The sequence below is a fragment of the Orcinus orca genome, chromosome 17 (genome assembly GCF_937001465.1).
Source record: "Orcinus orca chromosome 17, mOrcOrc1.1, whole genome shotgun sequence".
NCBI classification, from domain to species: domain Eukaryota; kingdom Metazoa; phylum Chordata; class Mammalia; order Artiodactyla; family Delphinidae; genus Orcinus; species Orcinus orca.
Window position 1 is genome coordinate 19,357,910 of NC_064575.1, and position 19,730 is coordinate 19,377,639.

Sequence of the window (19,730 nt, forward strand, 5' to 3'; positions counted from 1 at the left end):
ATAATAATTTTATAAATAATATTTACTGCAAATACATATAATGAAGTCTACTATTTCTATATTTTTATTATTTATTAAATGTTAGTGACTTCCAATAAATTCCCAGAACCTTAAATGAATTATGACCTATATATATATACATATATATGAATATATATATATATTTTTTTTCAGGGTTTTTAAATGACATTTATGACTGCTCTACATTGCAGGAAGTGCTAGGGCGTCTTTAAGGTACAGGCTCCAGTGAAAAAAACTGGGTTCATAATCTTGTCTCCACCACCTAAGATGTGTGATCACAGGCAAGTTGCTTAAATCTCTGAATCCCACCTCCTTGATAGAAAGTAGGGATACCCCAGAGATGACCCACAGCCAGGTTAGGGCCCACAAGCCAGCATCTGTTCCAAGGAGTCTGTGCCTCTTCTTGCCGTTTGTCTGAAGTGTTGAAACCATAACTCTTGGATACAGCTGCCACCCCACTTCACAGGGCAGCTGCAGGAAGTAAGGAAGTAGTGTTAAGTCGCTCTGCATATGCTGTGCTCTCACCCAGTCAGCAGGTATTCTCCCCCTTCATGCAGGAAGGTCTGGAATTAGGTAGTTACAAAGCCCTGTGTCACCACCTTCTAACTACATCCAATCTTTCCCAGCTAGGCTAGAAGACGGTAATCACAGGAGAGGCAAGGCAATTAAAAAAACACAAATAAAAACTCAGGAGAGGCCTCTCTTTCTGCTCTTCTGAAGACTTCTTTCCTGCACAGGGAGGTTCTGCAGGTATAGACAACACCCTGCTTCAACATATCTACCCCCCTTTGAAGAAGCTGTCACCCACAAAGGAGGCAGGGCAGGAAAGGGTTCGATGTTCAGTTTCCTTTAATGACCCCCATTCTCCCTGAAGGGCAGGTGCGGGCAGCTAGGCGATGGCAAGAGATGTTCACTTGAAGATCTTGCCCTGATTGAAGGCTTTGCTCACGTGCAGGAAGGCCCCATCCCAGGAAGAGTATTCTCGAACCGGTCTGAGTCTCCTCGCTGCTGGGATCCAGTTTCCAGCATGTGTATGACTCATAGTACCCCTGCCAATCTGGACTCAGCGGAAAGGCAAGCTCCTGGCCTCGGAAGACCCAGACTCCAGAAATGGAGCTGCTATTGTTGGTTCCAAAGAGAATGACACTGACAGATGCATTCTTCCCCAGTTTGTCCAATCGCTGGAACATTCCAGTGATGAGGTTGCAGCTCATGAAGGTCTGGGTGAGCTCTTCAGGGAAGCTGTACTAGGAGTACCACAGGGACCAGCCATCTTTATCAAAGTGCTCCCCAAAGTACGGCAGCGCCACGGAGAGTGTGTCCTCGTTGGAGTGCTTGCGCTTAAATTCATCCAACACAAAGGTGCTCTTGGGCAGGGGAGCAAAGGGGTCCTTGGTCTTCGGCTCAGCAGCCGCTGCCTGCGCACGTTCATCCAGCTCCTCCTTGGGCAGGGGCAGCTGTCTTCTTCTTTCCGCTCGGCCTGGGGCTTCTGTTTCTCTTCTCGAGAAGCTTTCTCTTTCCGTGGGGTGTCCTTCTTAGGCTAGCTCTCTGCAAACGTTTTAGCATCAAATTGGGCCATTTTCTTAGAATTTCACCTCCCCCAAGACAGCCCGGAACTGGGGCTGCTTAATGCAACCCCAGAACCTGTTTATAAAGCCACAACAGGGTGCAGACAACTGTGATGTCAGCCAGCATCACACGTTCGGCCACCGGAAAAGTCCTTGTCTTCAAGGGAGCATCCAGCAGCCCCAGAATTCACCTCACCTCCTCCTTTGCAATCTCCGTGGCCTGCTTGTTGTGGTGCATGATGCCCAAGGAGGGGAACACCCAGGTACTGGCTGGGGGAACTATGTCGCTATCAGCAAAGCTCACCCACTGCACCACCTGGGCTGCTGCTTCAGGAGTACTTCCCCGCAGCTCCTCGTTGCTCACATAGTAGGCGATGGCATTGCTCTCGAACACAGAATCCATCATCAACCTCAAAGGCTGGAACCTTGCCAGCAGGAAATTTACGGAGAAATTCGCGGGTACCATTGGTTTGGCCAAAATGGAAGTGGGGTGGTGCGGAGAGCACGCGCACCTGAGCCCTGCTGTAGTGAGTGGCAATGAGGGCCTTGAAGGCCCTGCAGTTTTCAGGATGTGTGTACAGGGTCCCAGCTGCCATGGTGATTCTGCAGAGAAAGGGTGACCTATTTATCTTTAAAACATGCTACTTTACAAAATATTCAATTAAGTTATTAAATTAAGAGTTATAAAAGAGACTTTGCCCTATCGTATATTCACATATGTAAGAAAACTACAGGCATATGAGTGAAATGATAGAAATTTCTAAATTACATCTATGCTTACACAATCTCACGTAAAATAAGAATGCTATTCCAATTAGTGATAAGATCATATATTACATACACACAAAATTGTTAGGGTAAACTTCAGTCATCTTGGAAAAATGATATTTAGATTCTCTGTTTTACAGTTTGCATCTAAGTAAATTGCAAAAGTATTAAATGTAGAGCTATACAAAACAAAATTATAAACGTAATTGGAGAATATAAAGAATATTTTTGTTATTTTGGGTGGTAGAAGGCCTTTACAAGCATGATGACAAAATCAGAAATCATTAAAAAAATTATAGAATCAATTACTTATAATGTACAATTAAAATTCAAATGGCAACCTGAGAATAACTTGAAGCATATATAATATACAAACTATATCTAACATATGGATACCTTCCTTCATATTTAAAATAAATACTACAAAATAAAAGGAATCTGTGAAAAGCATAAATAAACAATTCATAAAGAATAAGGGTTAATCATTTATAATGAAATTTTTAAAAATTCAAGCTGATTCTTAAAGAATTTCAAGTTAAACAATAATAAATAACTTTTGTACATATCAAATTGGAAAATACATATTCTTAGGGTTATAATGCCTGCTATTATTAGCTGACATTTATTGAGTGCTTTCTGTATGTCAGACACTGTTTCAAAGGTTCAGCATCCTGTTTAATCTTTCCAACAGACAATCCTATAAGTAGGTAGCTAACTACCATCTCTAGTTACAGAAGAAGGATGCTGAGATTGGTTAAGTAACTTGCCTCATAACTAATAAGTAGCTGAGTCAGGTTTTGATGCCAGAAAATCTGACATCAGAGCCCACATTTTTAATCGAGTATGAAAAAGCTGTTGTAGGAAGTGTAAGGTGCTACTATATTTCTAGAGGGCACTTTTACAAAATATCCCCAAAGCACTGAAAATGTACTTGTTGCTTGGAATATCAATTCTACTTCTACATATTTACCCAAGATATAGGTAGAAACCTGTGCAAACAGTCACATAAATTTCCATAAAAACTCTTTTATAATGGTAGAAAATTAACAGAAAAGAGATGAAATATTTACTACTTGAGTGCATTATTTGTGGCATATATATGTAATAGAATATCTTTTAGCAATTGAAGTACTACTTTTGAAGACTAGTTATTGACAGAGTAAGTATAAAAAACAGATTATAAAACAATATGCATAACATGAATTTTGCTAGGAGAAGGAGATCAGGAGGAAGGAAGAGAATGAGATCAGAGTTAATTTCTGGCTCCCTCTCTGAAAGTTTTTCTTGAACTGACTGTGTCCTTTGATCATGGTCATGATTCCTAACAAGATGACTGACTACACAACTCTTAATCCTTCTAGGTTCTAGAGACAATACCTCCACTCATTCATTTGTGCTTTAGGTTGGTAGAAGCTCACCTGTGACAAGCGGCAGATTATTGTCCTAACCTTTGTGGTTCCTATATAACCAAATATTTGTAACTTCCCTCCTTTTAAAATAAACCTCCTCAAATATCCATTAAAGTTCATTGTGGATTCAGTCTGGAGAAGATATATAGAAGAGGTTAAATAAACACCCCATAGTCCACATTTGAAATCAAAATATGAGTATAAACTCATAAAATATTTTAAAATATTTATTTACTAGTTAGTTCTGTTCACTGAAAAGGTCTAGAGACAATGAGTGACCCAGTAGCAATGAGCACCCCCAGGATACAGATTGTGCTTTTGGAATGATGGCTGATACCAGGTTGGGGGTGGGTAGGAATGCAAAAGATGACTCTGGACCATCTTGACATACCAGAGCATGAAAGCTGACAAAGATTACTGGGAGAAATGGGACAATTTGAACTTCATAAAGGATAAACATTGAAATTGCTCTAAACTTGTTGGCTATGGTTAAACAAACAAGTTTAAAAAGTATATTTAAAAAACAAACCCATAATTAGTTACCTGCTGAAGATAACAGAAAACCAATTCATTCTCTTGAAAACTGGTTAAATCAGAGGAAAGAAATAAACATGATCTTGCCTTTCTATATGAACTAAACTATTGGATAAAAAATAGTAGGTGAGGGGAGTTGTCTCTGGAAGTATTTTTTTAGTTTTGGATATTTGAAAAGACTATAAGACTCAACAGAACATGCTCATTTAAGGCTATTATCTAAAGTCAGAGAAGATGATACAGCAAAAGAAAGGGAGTGCTGGTAGGCATTGGGAATCCAAGAGATAGTCAGATGAAATCTCCCCATGGTTCTTATTCACTTCAGCTTGATCTGTGTAATGAATTTTGAATTTTGGCTTTAAAAGAGCTCAAGACAGAAGCTTCCAGGAGGTCTTTTATGCCCTTCTGGTTACATAATCACCCAGCTGTGTAACCAGTTATGCCAGTAGAAAACTATCCATAAACAAACTGACTCTGGAGTTTGGGGATCACCAGGGGAGTTTTGGATTTTAAACAAAACATCATAAATTTCAGTGCACTTACCTTGGTCAAGAGTCAAAGCCAGATAATCTGGGCATCCCTGGAGATAAAGAGAGAATTTTCCAAGACCAGCTGTAGATTAACTCTATCCTATAGAGCCTCCTTATGAAATTGTTCCATCTAACAAGTAAAAAAAAATAATAGAATCGAAATATCACAAGTTTGCAATCCCTAATGAATTAATGGATCCAGACACTTTGCATTCCAGCCACAAACATCACAGAAAGGGAAAAGGGATTTTGTGCTTCTTGACGAAAGAACACATCATCAATGGAATTGGTCTTGAGATTAATTGATCCTCTGGATACAATGCCAATCTTCAGGAAATAAAGGACAGAAGAACATGTTAAATTGCACCAGGAGTACGCAATCAGCAGATCTAGACTGACAAACTCAGGTAGCATGTTTGTAGGTTCTTTAAGAAACAATCAGTTATGTGTTCTTCACCTGAAAAATTATATAGAAAGAAAAGGATAGGGCAGGGGAATCTAAAGATTTTTATTTTAACTTGTAAGATATCAAGTTAAAATTTTGGGGCTTCCCTGGTGGCGCAGTGGTTGAGAGTCCGCCTGCCGAAACAGGGGACACGGGTTCGTGTCCCAGTCCGGAAAGATCCCACATGCCGTGGAACAGCTGGACCCGTGAGCCATGGCTGCTGAGCCTGTGTGTCCGGAGCCTGTGCTCCGCAACAGGAGAGTCCACAGCAGTGAGAGGCCCGCGTACCGCAAAAAAAAAAAAAAAAAAAAAAATTTGGTAAGACTATATTTTGTGACTCGGGTTGCACACACACTTAGATGATGAAACCATAAACAAATTCAAAGAGACTGGGCTCCCATTGGGATGGAGCATGTGGAGGGATTTCTGGGGTGACAAATTCTGTTTTTTCACTTAAGCAGGGTCAAAAGAGCATTTGCCTTATAATATTTCATCAAGTAATACTATTTATGTGTGTGTGGTTTTCCAGATCTGTGTTTTATTTTACGACAATAAAGTTTAAAAATGTTAGAAACAGAGGTTGGGACCTTGAGTGCTAAGGAAAGGAGTCTGAATTTAATTTGATGATGTGCAATTCTTTATTGATTATCTTTAATATAATGAGCAGATTTTGGAGAAATATAGGCTTCAGTGTAAATCACAAAAGATAATTTGAGAATAACTAGATAAATAGAAATGCCACATTTAGGACCATCTGGCAATAGTACTTGGTTTTGAGAATTCTAGATCATATTTGAATAAGAGACTCTTCAGATACCACTGGCATTGTGGTATAATAACACAATGTATCTTTGACCGCTTCACAAAAAGTGAGCTGGCTCAGGAAAGAGGGAAGACCTAGGCACATCAGGCCCACTGTGGTTCAATGCCAGGGTACCTTTTGGCTTATTGGACTGTATATTGTAACAACAGATAGTAGAAAAGGTGATCTGTGCCTCAGCAATATGTCTAATTTTTAAAAGAATTACTGATCTTCTCTCTCTTTATGCTACTTCAGCACAATAGGTAATGACCTGGATTTAAAATGGGAGTTTTTTTTTGTCCTTAAAATGACTGGATTAGTAAACAAGTAAAATTACTGTAGCCTTCAAAGAATTTATTGAGAAAGAAATTGGGACCAGAAGACCAAAGTGTAAAAGAGTATAATACTAGTTATCATAGGATTTCCCTGTAGTTTTAAATGGAAAGAGTAAGACGGGGGTAAGAAATAACGGTCGGGGGACTTCCCTGGTGGCGCAGTGATTAAGAATCCACCTGCCAATGCAGGGGACATGGGTTCGAACCCTGGTCCGGGAAGATCCCACATGCCGGAGAGCAACTAAGCCTGCGAGCCACAACTACTGAGCCTGTGCGCCACAACTGCTGAAGCCCGCGCACCTAGATCCTGTGCTCCACAGCAAAAGAATCCACTGCAAGAGAAGCCTGCGCCCTGCAACAAAGAAAACCCCCCGCTCGCCGCAACAAGAGAGAGCCCGCACACAGCAACGAAGGCCCAACACAGCTAAAAATAAATTACAAAAAACAAACAAAAAACAAACAAACAAAAGCTTATATATATGAAAAAAGAAATAATGATGGGAAGAAGTAACCCTTGCTGTAGAGATAAAATTAGATTTTCTTTAAACACTGAGTGGAGAGTGGAAATTTGAAATGATATCATAACATATAAATGTCTTTTTTTAATCTGGGAGAACAAGAAAAATGTAGTCTTATGGCCATATTTGTACATGTCAAGACATTCCTGAGAAAGTACAAAGGAAAGGAAGGAGGGAATAAAAATTTTGTAAGAAGCGTAACCAGCATTAACTTTCCAGTTCTAAGCTTTAGATGATGGCAGACTCTTTTATTCAAAATGACCTATTAGACAATCTAACCATGAACATTCTTAAAAGAAGTGCTTTGTATACTTAATAACTAATATTCTGTATTTTTGATATAACAAAACATGTTTCTTTTTCTTGAAATAACGTCCAATTTCTAAAGTAATAAGAGAAGCAAATATGGCATAAGTTGCAAAAGTTTATAATATTTTTGTACAATAGCAGGGGAAAGCACACACACACACACACACACACACACACACAGAGTTCTGTGTGAATGGTAAAATTGAGTTACTTGAGTTATTATATTTATATTTGGTAACATCCTAGGCTGGAGTAATAGGTGGTCAGACCTAGCACACATGAAAATGAAAAAAGAAAAAAGCTAAATACCAGCCTAGATATGCTTGTGATATGCTAAAAATGAATTTCAAGTACTAAAACACAGCATAAGAGGAAACTATCAAAAAACTGCCAAGGTTGAGATTTAGAAATGTCACTCACTGATCCTGTTTCCAAACAAAAAGCTTTTATTCTTATGGCAGGTTTTCACAGCTTAACAGATAAGCTTGTGTTAGGTGTTTGCACATTGCTTCTTTGGAGAGTTATTTTCTGAAACAAGGAAGTCAGCGTGCATGAGGAAAGAAGGAGTTAATGGGTTAAAACCTGTGTAAATGTTACTCCAGTTAAATTACAGCTTGTTGTTCAGATGAATACTCTCCACTTCTCGTATAGCTTTAAATTATGGACAAATGCTTGCAATTGTGAACTCCCTACATTGTGGCTGCCTGTTCCCAGGCTTCATCAAACAGGGCTGTCCAATGGGATTACTGTAAGCCTTCACGGCAGTCTGCCAGCCACTGATGAGAAACTCATACCCCTGGATGTTAGATTGCTCTCTTTATTCCATCCTTGTGAAGGCTGTGATTGCTGTCACGGTGTTAGGTTAGAAATTAGCATTTTGTGGCCCAAATTTTGCCATCCAGAATACACTCAGAAAAAAAAAAAATTCGGAGAATAGTAATTCTTCTGTCAAAAGAAAAAAAAAATCAGGGCTACCATGATACAGACATCTACAAAACTTAGGTCAGGAAATGTTGTGTGGTCCTGGTAAGCAAAGCTGATGCAGGTGGTGTTTTGCTGTTGTCACAGGCCTTGCTTAGAAACCAGTGGTTTTTATTTTATAAAACTAAGACTGACTGAGAGAAATAAGGTGTGCCCTTAGAAGTGTTAAAATTTAAAAATAATCTTGGTCTTTAGCATTAAATTTTTAAAAATCTGAATTAATCACAAGAAGCTAGGTTAGTACTGGGCCAAAAACCCAATTCTTAACATTGTTTCAGTTCTTATATCTAGAAGCAATGACAATATATTATGTGCTCTTTTACAATAGTTTATATATATATATGTCTGAGTATGAAAAGAGGAAAGATAAAAGAGTTATAAAATATAAAGTGGTAAATATCATTAATTTTGTTTGTTTACCCCTTAAATGACAAAATGACTAAAGTAGCGCTATTATAATAAAAAATGTTTCATATCATCAATGATTCTGTAAATGTCCTTGCATTAATATTTTCTCTCTATCCTTTATTTGCTTATACTTGTGTACTTACTAAACCATTGTTAAATAACTACTGAATTTTTAGTTTTATGTAAACCTGTCTTCTGGTTAGGACTTACATGTAATTCAATTTCTACTCTTTACAGTAGAGATTAATTACAGCAAGAAAAATGAAAAGTGATTTAAACTTAGTAAGAAAAAATGTTATAGTTTCCTTATCTTCTGATTCTTCTTAGGCTATCCACAGACATGCTAATTTTTCCTGTCATTAACAGTGAGCAAGCTAGAAGAAATCTGACATGTGAGGTGCACAGATTCTGTTAGGAGCCTTCATATATATCCACCCAGGTTTATCTGTCATCTTTAATCATGCAAAAGGCAGAATTACTTAATCATTTCATTTTATTGAAAAGAAAAAGAAAGATTTACATTAAAATGATGACATACAAGAAAAAAAATAAATTGAAAATGATTGTGAGGAGAAGGTAAGGCAGAGACTAAAGCTCCGTTGGTTTTGTGATGCTCATTTAAAGCAATGATCTAGTAAAACCAAGACATAAAAGCAGTGATGATGTTAGCTGTTGGGGTATAATCATCTTACCTTTGCATTCCTGATCTGCATTCTCAGAAAATCATGTGGGGAAGCTAAAACGAATAATTCAACGTTAGACCTAATTATCCACCCCTCCCCATTCTTATCCTAGATTGAATTATATCCTAATAATAATCTTATATAAAGGACTATGACCCCCAAATTTAAATTCAGCACTTTGAAGAGCTTTATACAAAATACTTGTTTTAATTTCAACAGAACGATATAAGCCAAATCAATCAGACTCCAAGAACTATCAAGTTCAGTGTATATACATTAGTGTAAGCTTATTTTTCTCGAGCAACATGTTATTTTTGTTCTTAATATGTATTATCAGTGTTCTTTACTCTTATAGACAATAAACTGTTTTACATAGGCAAAATCTTTTCTGCCTTTTTATATTACAGGAGACAGATATTTCAAAACAGTTGTCTAGGATATTTTCACTGGTATCTGAGCCCATCTTTTCTATTTTATGTTATTTGTTTCTATTTTTCCAATTGAAAAAAAATAAGTAATTATTCTGAAGATGAGGAATTTTTAAAAGTTTGTAAAGATATTAATTGACAATAATTTTTAAAGTTTTTAAAAAATATATAAAACAAGGATTTTTGAAACAATAGTGAGCTTTCTTCCAATATTTTTTTCTCGACCTTAAAATACATATTGTCTTGTACATTTGAGTTAAAATATTTCTGAAAACAATCTATACATGAATGGAATCGTGTTTAAAATAATCAATTATGTTGAGTAGGAAGAGCAATTATATACAACGGAGCTGAAATTTAGAAAAAAAGTGTTTTGATCCTTCAAGAACAAATGATAACTGTGTTCATTCTTTTAACTTTGAATAAACAGTTGTTTAACACCTACTATGTGCCAAGAACTGTACTCACTATTATGAACAAAATTCCTGGTCTATAAGATACTATATTACATTTTTACCTATAGCATAAATTATTTAAGAATCAAAAAAAAAAAAAAAAAAAGAGAGCTATACTCCCTGCTCTCCTAGATATGTAACTGGCCATATTTTTACTAAACTTGGGTGTCTTCTGAACATATACCCAGGTATATAAGCAATTGGTCAGTGATATTAAACTAATTCAATATTTCAGCATATTCAGAATTTATATAGCATTAATAAATTTACTTTTAAATTAAATGACACAGTTTGAGGTGATTCAATAATGTTTTCCATATAAACATATACAGTCAACAGAACATTTCTATGCAACTGAATATAAAAATTAAAAGGTATAATTGAAAGAGTGACATAATTTTTACATTTAAGTTACAAAGATTATACAAAACTACAGTAATTGTAATTTTGAAAACCATATAATCTCTAAAATTAGGTTTTAGAAAAACATTATTTATGACATCTTCCCTAAGGACTGAGAAGCATATATTAAAAATCAACCATTCTTTTGCTCATCTAAAGTATTTTTAAACTATAAATACCACTTTAAATCATAATCCATTTGAGCAGGTAAAGAAAACTCTGCTTTTCTTTTATTTTATTTCACTGATGATTTTGTTACTGGGAAATTCATAACTCCCCTTTACATATTTAGACAGTCTCATCATTTACAAAGTCTTATACAGTTATTTGTAAAATAAAATAAAGAATAAGCAAAAACTCACAATATATCTAAATAAACCTTTCATAGTATTTAAGAATTAATTAAGCAAATAAACATCTTACTCTTACACATGTTAAAAATATAGTTATATTCAAAAAGGTAATAACATACATGTTGTTGAAAATAGGTAATTGATATTAATTCTATGAATGTATATTTGCAGTGAATTTTGAACTTATTGCAAAATAGAAACAGTGAAATAAAATGTACAAACGATTGCAATTTACATACTCTTACGTATATACAAATGAATACTGTGAACAATTTTTTGAAAATAAATTCACAATTTTTAGCACAGCAAAGATAATTTATTTCCTTTTTCCAATGATCTATTTTAAATATATTTTAGTATATTTGTCACAGATTAAATCAAAGACCATTATTTATGCTTGATAAGGATATAAAATTTAATTAAAATACAAATTTCTGCTCTATACTACTATACTGTTGCTTCTCAAAGACAGACAAAAAAATTCAAGCTTAATTTATTTCTATATTGTTGCTGTGTACTTAAACCTTCAAAAGAAATCTGTCCTTTAAATGTAGTTTTCCTTAAAGTATTATATATTTAAATTACATGAAATTATCTATTACTTTAAAATAAAAATGAAAACTTAGGCTAACAGACAGAAGCAGTTAGAAAAATAAGAATTGTAGTATCAAATACCAAAGGAATGATAACAAATAGGGTTACTTCAATTTTATAGCAATAGGTGGCACTGTTACCTAAACACTCTGATTTGAATTGAAGAACAGTGGAAATGGGTTGTCTCTGTATATAATTTCACATATGTAAACAAATGAGAACACAGATGTAAACTTTAAAAATTCTAGGGAATTTCGCTATCATTATTGCTTAGTATTATTTTATGTATACAGCTAGCAGTATGTCAGATAGCAGAAATGCAGATTAAAATTTATGACAATAAATGATTAAATAGGTAGACATTTAGTAGGATTCATGAAAATGTTGACTTTTTAATACAAGTAGAAATAAACCACTTAATATTTTTCTTGCAAAATGTTCCTCTTAAATTTCTAATCCTATGGAATTTAGTATTGGAAGTTTTCAGATGTTCTAGAAACCAAACAATAATTCAAAATGCTTAAGTTGATTAATACAATTTATTTTATACTGCCATGTTTCTTCTGGCATTGTTTTGTGTAGCGATGTAAATAAGGCTATCATGTGATGTGCCTATATGTTAAGAATAGTGATCCTTGACAATATGCCACCCATTAGGCTGATAATACAAAGATGGAATTTTTTCACCACTGCCAACACAGTCATTGTTTACATCTGAAAGAGAAAAACAAAGGAATAAAATAGGTTATATATGTGCTCACAGTGTTTATATGTGAGTGAGAATAGCAATAAAGATTGAAGCCTTACTAAAACACACAGCACCTCTGTAAGTGCTGGATGTGTTGACCCTATGGTGGGTGGATTGCAATATGACAATTCCTTCCTCTGGGCAGACACAGCCTGTCATTAGGGCAAGGCTTGCAAAGTTAGATGCAGCCCCCATGCCTCCTGCCATCCTGGCTATGTGGCCCAGCGCAAGCCATAGTCTGAGCCAAAATTTGCAAATTGGTTAATGTTATATCAACTAATGGCTGACATTCCTTCTCCCAGAATTCTCAGAAATGATGGCCAAGCATATGATTTGATGGTCTTTACTACCATGCTGTTTTGCGCTTAGACAATTTCTACTGTCTTAAGAGAGAACCACGGCACTGGGGTAGACAGTGGGATGCATGATGCAAAGCCTCTACAGAAATGAAAGACTTCCTTCTGTGCCGCAAATGCTGCCGGAAACAGTTCTCAGCTTCCAGCCCCCTAAGGAGCTGAACAGAAGTGTCTGGCCCAAGGCCACATTTGGTTTCTGGGGAGACACACCCCTAATGAAAAACATAAGGAAACCTTAGCCTCAACTTGAGACAAGTCTTAAGGGTCATCCTAGTTCCAGAACTTCTCATAGAAATGGTTGAGATCTTCATCCAGACTATATCACAGCTCAGCTTCTCACTCTGCCCAACACTGCTTTCTTACTTTCCCTTTCACAGAGGTTGATCCCTTGGACATTTGCTGAGAACCCTCTTGCACACTAATCTCTATCTCCAAGCCTATTTCCTGGGGAATCCAATCTGTGCCCTGAACTAAGATAGGATACAAATTGTACTAGAGTCAGGGTGGTCTTGTAATATTAAGTTCTCTCCTCTGTGCTGTACAGCCAGAAACTAGATCACAACATGGATGAGACATTTCACAAATGAGTTTTTGACTATAAAAATGATCTCAACATGTGAATAACCGGTTAAAGAAAAAGAAAAATTTTATACCAGCAACTAACACTGAATAATTCTAGTAGAATAATTTAATACTCAGTAAATGTTTGAACTGAAGTTATATGTTGAACAGTATAATTTGATCCATGTTTATTGCATATCATTCATGTTTCAGGCCCTAGGGAGGGACAAAAAGTTAACTAAGACATGGCCTCTGCTCCCAAGAAGCTATTGGATCGGTAGCATTTCCACTCTGTTCACAGCCCACATTCATTTATGCTTTATTATTTAAGGAGACTCAGATATCTATTGTGCGGAACTAACAATTTTCCAAGCATACAGCGTTTTTCAAGTGATGTAAACCAAGTCATATTGAGTAATTTGGATTTTTTTGGTAAAAAAAAATTATACTTTAAAAAGAGAATTGTATTTATTCCTTCATCAGATCTAATACATTTCAGTTGAATGCCATAGTTATGAATTAAAATTTATTTCTAGAGGGCTTCCCTGGTGGCGCAATGGTTGAGAGTCTGCCTGCCGATGCAGGGGACATGCGCATCCGGAGCCTACCCTCCGCAACGGGAGAGGCCACAACAGTGAGAGGCCCGCGTACTGCAAGAAAAAAAAAAATTATTTTTAGAAAGATGCACCAGAAAGTATTATTATAAATAATTTTCATGGTGGCCCTAAACAATTAATACCTTTTTTAGAGCTACTAAGAATCGTATTTATTTATATAATTCTGCAGTCGTAAGAATATATGATCTATCTCTTCTTCCACCCTCATCCATGGCATCCTTCTCCCTCTTTGGCAGGATAGAAATGGAGTCTAAAAATGAGTCTCAGCACAGGACTTGAGGGAGTTATCACTAATCAATCAGAGTTGACACTGGACCCTTTTTGCTATCCAAACTAGTCAAATTATATCACTTTATAGTAGAAGGTGCTAAATTGAGATTTAGAAAAATGAAAACCCTTGCCTAGAAAAAAAAATGACTTGTTTTGGTATCCTGATCTTCCAGTCTGGTTCCTTTCTCATACCTCTCTCTGCTGTGCTATCAAACCACTGAATTACCAAAATTCTTTTTTAATGAAAATGAGTCTATAGATTAATTTGTCCTGTACTATGCTCCTAGATATACATTGTTGAAGCCAAATTGTTTGGCTTCAGCACCTTTGTATTTCATATTGATAAATCATGTAGAATCTACAACAAAATTCAAGTGGATAAATTTATTAAGATAGTCTTTTTCTAATTTCTTATAATAGTAAGCCAATTATCAAATTCAGTAGCTGATTTCAAGCCTTCATCAAACATTGGCATAAGGTATTATTAAAATTTCTAATGATTTAAATTCAAGAAACAGATAAAAGAGCACTCAAGTGTCACAGTTATATGGGTGAGAGCTTCTTACCTTTTCTATTATAAAACATAGCTATCTTTTTGGATAGAGAAAATAATTTATAATAGCAGGCCTTGGCCTCTAATTCATCTTGCTGCATTTTGCAGTCGGATATGTCTAATGGTAATACCATTTACTATCGTTGTTGTACGCACTTCATGAGTTCATTTCATGGAGGCATGATACTTGGCAAAACAAAGCAAACAAACTCTTATTTTTTTCCAATCACTACAAATGGAAATTTTAATAGTCTATAAATTAGAGCAATGGGACACAATGCAATATGAAAAAGGATAGTTCAGAAGGTGGCCGAAGAAGATACAGAGCAGCAACAGTATCCGTACCTTACGAGATAGACTTTGAAAATAATAATAGCTCTCCACTATTGACGTTTATAAATGCCAGGAACAGGTTTAAGCGCTTTTTAGGTACTTTTCTATGCTTAATATGCTCTGATTGTTTTTATTCATAGTTGGAAGGTGAGGTAACCAAGGACAGAGAAGTCAAGCGAGTTATCAATGAACCCAATACTGGGAGAGATGAGATTCAAATATCCATGCGGTCTAACTTCCAAATTGGGTCTGTGATATTGTATGATAGCTGCCTCTTGGGAATTTCAAATAAATATTAATGATGAATATGTCAAAATTATGAGGCAATTCTACTTTTTCCTTTAAAAAGTAACAGTGTCATCTAAAACAAATCTACAAAGATAACATTTTTGCTAACTCATCACATTGAAAGCAGCAGCTGCAGAATCCTGTGGTTAGACTCCACAAATGTACTGAACCCCTGAAAGGACACACAGAATGCTACATGTATGTGCATATAGATTTATCTGTGGGGACTGGGTTCATAGAATCCGTAACAATCTCAAAAATATCAGATTGGTGACACAAAAACTTTTACAACAATTTCCTTAGTATGTCATTTAACTTGAGTCACAAAGATATATATGTATATATACCCATACATACGTGTACATATAATAGCTAGGTCTGTATATGAAGGCACTTGTATATTAATGAGAGTATGTAAACAACATACAGAATCCTAGTAAATGCTATTTTGCATGACTTTAGCAGGAGACAACATTGCTTTAACCTTCCTTTCATCCCAAATACTTTTATCACAAACTTATCTCAAAATGTTGTGCCAGTGCAAATAATTTACCAAGAAATGTTTTCATTTAGTTTTCTTTAAAGACTTTGTATTTAAAGGAACTAGAAAACTGTGATCACCTGTTGGGAAAAGTTCTACTGAAGCAAAGGCTGAGGCATTTGTTTGTATGCCTGGTGTGGTTTATACTTCCTGTATACATGCATAATGAGGACAACCTTTGAAAAATTTGGTTCTAAATGTCAAGAACCAAAAAGAACTCTATCATGTGTGTGATTAATATGTTTCACTATCTAAAAGAACATTCCATCATGTAGTAGGAATGTCACATTACCATAATTTTCTTATATCAAATGCATACATTTAGCGAGTACATTATGATAGTGTCTGCCCTGAAAGAAGAAAATCCGTTTTGTACTGAGCTTCATGATGTGCCAATGCTGAACTGTCCAATATACTTTAAAAATAGATCAATATTTTAGAAGTAATTTTTGTATCCTTTGTTTAGCATTTCAATACATTTAAATAAGCTGGCGTTTTTTCCACAAAGTAAACTAGAGTTTGGTAAGAATCTTGTTAAGAGGATCAATGCAGACGCAATGTAAAGTGGACAAGGTGTATCTTTTCATTTTTGCTACTTGTTAAATTGTGTATTTTGTCCAAATTGTCCAATAATTACCAGATCTTTATTTAATTTTAGGTTCTGTAGTAGAATGGTCATTATCTGCTTTTCTCTTATGCTTATATATCAAGTATAATTTATTATAGGGACTTATTTGAGAGTTAAATATAGCAGAAAAAAGAATATTTGTAAGTCAAAGAAAGTAAAACCATGAAATTTCTACTGAATTATTATAATTTTTTAACTTGAATTCTAAAATTTAGAAACCTGTTCAAGATATGAGTATAAATTATAAGTGGAATATATAAATTTGCCAATATTCCACTATTTGGGGTTTTTGATTTTCATATGGTTCAAGTTAACATATTGGGGGATAATAATGCCATTGTTATCCTATGACATATTTATAAAAATATAACTTTTCTTTGAAAATGATATCATATTTCATTTACATACTTTACAACTATGGTTACAATATTAGTTCTTCTGCCTCACATCTGCAAGTATATACTGTCTACTTAAATTGGATAATCATGTTTTCATTTGAAACCCCTATTTCCACATCTAGAATGCACACTTATTGCACTAAATTTGCAAATGTGTAGGTGATATCGGAAATCGTCTGTGATCTTAGGTAGCAGTCTGTGGTCTAGTAGAGATCCGGATCTTGTCAGATTTCTATGGTAAATTATTTGTTCAGAGTTTTCTTCGTTTGCACTTTGCTTCATGATCACCAAGTAACACACATTGTGTCACTCTACGCTGATTGTGACACTAGCTGGCGCACCTCTCTATACTTCCTCCCCCTTGGGTTTACAATGCATCGTCTTGTACTTTCAAATAGCATGTCTCTGCTGGCCATACAAACAATGTACCTTTAGACACTGCTTCTCTCTTAAACTCCAGACTTTATTTGTAAATTACATACATATGTATGACTGAATATCTTTTTTAAAACTGTATTCATAGTTTCCTCTAAAATGGTTTTTCCAAAGCTGGCATTTAAAGAGCTCTATCATCTTCTCAACTCAAAAGAAGATTAGGATCATCTTTGATTTCCCCTTTTTCTTCTTCTTTCTTAGTAAATGATATTAATGGCTCCAAAATAACTTTTCTTTCTCTTCCCACTGCCACTCTGTTGATTCTGGAAGCTATCATCACACACTAGAACCTACTGTAATAGCCCCTTGATTTGTCCCCATGATAGTTTTCTGCTCCCCCAAACATCCTTGACACAATCGCTAGATAAATGAACTTATTACTATCCATTTCCAATATATTTCATAGTTCCTAAGTGTTTCCCAGTTGAAGGTGAGATGATTTGGTTTGTTATTTATAGTCCTGAATAATTTAGATCCTGTATTCTCTCGCCTGCATTCCTTCTGGCCTCTCCCCATCCTCTTTCTTAAATTATTCTCTTTAGTAAAAATTTTACTCTGCTCATCTATCTCATTACTTGCACTTGTAATATTGCATGCACTAGAGTATTCTCTTCCCAGCCTACTTATCAGCTGTACTTCTCTAAACTGTCTTAACAGTTATTCCCTAATATTTTGAAGAGATTACTTTGTGCAGCCTTTTGATAATCTATTGTCTTGAATTACAAATTAAAAATTTATTGTTATTTAATTTTCATGTTTTCTTTCCCTAACGAGACTGTGGACTTCTTTTTTTTTCCAACATCTTTATTTGAGTATAATTATTTACAATGGTGTGTTAGTTTCTGCTGTATAACAGAGAGAATCAGGTATACATATACATATATCCCCATATCTCCTCTCTCTTGCGTCTGCCTCCCATCCTCCCTATCCCACCCCTCTAGGTGGTCACAAATCACTGAGCTGATCTCCCTGTGCTATGTGGCTGCTTCCCACTACCTATCTATTTTACATTTGGTAGTGTATATAAGTCAATGCCACTCTCTCACTTTGTTCCAGCTTACCCTTCCCCCTCCCCGTGTCTTCAAGTCCATTCTCTACCTCTGCATCTTTATTCCTGTCCTGCCCCTACGTTCTTCAGAACGATTTTTTTTTTTTAGATTCCATATATATGTGTTAGCATATGGTATTTTTCGCTTTCTGAATTACTTCACCCTATATGACAGTCTCTAGGTCCATCCAGCTCACTACGAATAACTCAGTTTCATTTCATTTTATGGCTGAGTAATATTCCATTGCAAATATGTGGCACATCTTCTTTACCCATTCATCTGTCGATGGACACTTAGGATGCTTCCATGTCCTGGCTATTGTAAATAGTGCTGGAATCAAAATTGTGGTACATGACTATTTTTCAACTATGGTTTTCTCGGGGTATATGCCCAGTAGTAGGATTGCTGGATCATATGGTAGTTTTATTTTTAGTTTTTTAAGGAACCTCCATACTGTTCTCCATAGTGGCTGTATCAATTTACATTCCCACCAACAGTGCAAGAGGGTTCCCTTGTCTCCACACCCTCTCCAGCATTTATTGCTTACAGAGTTTTGGATGATGGCCATTCAGACCGATATGAGGTGATACCTCATTGTAGTTTTGATTTGCATTTCTCTAATGATTAGTGATGTTGAGCATCCTTTCATGTATTTGTTGCCAATCTGTATATCTTCCTTGGAGAAATGTCTGTTTAAGTCTTCTGCCCATTTTTTAATTGGGTTGTTGTTTTTCTTGATATTGAGCTACATGAGCTGCTTGTATATTTTGAAGATTAATCCCTTGTCACTTGCTTCGTTTGCAAATATTTTCTCCCATTCCAAGGGTTGTCTTTTTGCCTTGTTTATGGTTTCCTTTACTGTGCACAAGCTTTGAAGTTTCATTAGGTCCCATTTGATTATTTTTGTTTTTATTTCCATTTCTCTAGGAGGTGGGTCAAAAAGGATCTCCCTGTGATTTATGTCATAGAGTGTTCTGTCTATGTTTTCCTCTAAGAGTTTTATAGTGTCTGGTCTTACATTTCGGTCTTTAATTCACTTTGAGTTTATTTTTGTATATGGTGTTAAGGATTGTTCTAATTTCATTCTTTTACATGTACCTGTCCAGTTTTCCAGCACCACTTATTGAAGAGACTGTCTTTTCTCCATTGTATATTCTTGTCTCCTTTATCAAAAGTAAGGTGACCATATGTGTGTGGGTTTATCTCTGGGCTTTCTATAATGTTCCATTGATCTATATTTCTGTTTTTCTGCCAGTACCATACTGTCTTTATTACTGTAGCTTTGTAGTAGAGTCTGAAGTCAGGGAACCTGATTCCTCCAGCTCCATTTTTCTTTCTCAAGTTTGCTTTGGCTATTCGGGGTCTTTTGTGTTTCCATACAAATATGAAATTTTTTGTTCTAGTTCTGTA

General features: G+C 35.6%; 1 pseudogene across 1 annotated transcript; it reads right to left on the reverse strand.

The window, feature by feature from the left end:
* Positions 1–833: 833 nt before the first annotated feature.
* LOC101275207 (elongation factor 1-gamma-like) lies at positions 834–2,187 on the reverse strand (annotated as a pseudogene). The gene has a single exon (XR_183603.3). The product of XR_183603.3 is annotated as an elongation factor 1-gamma-like (transcript).
* Positions 2,188–19,730: the final 17,543 nt, after the last annotated feature.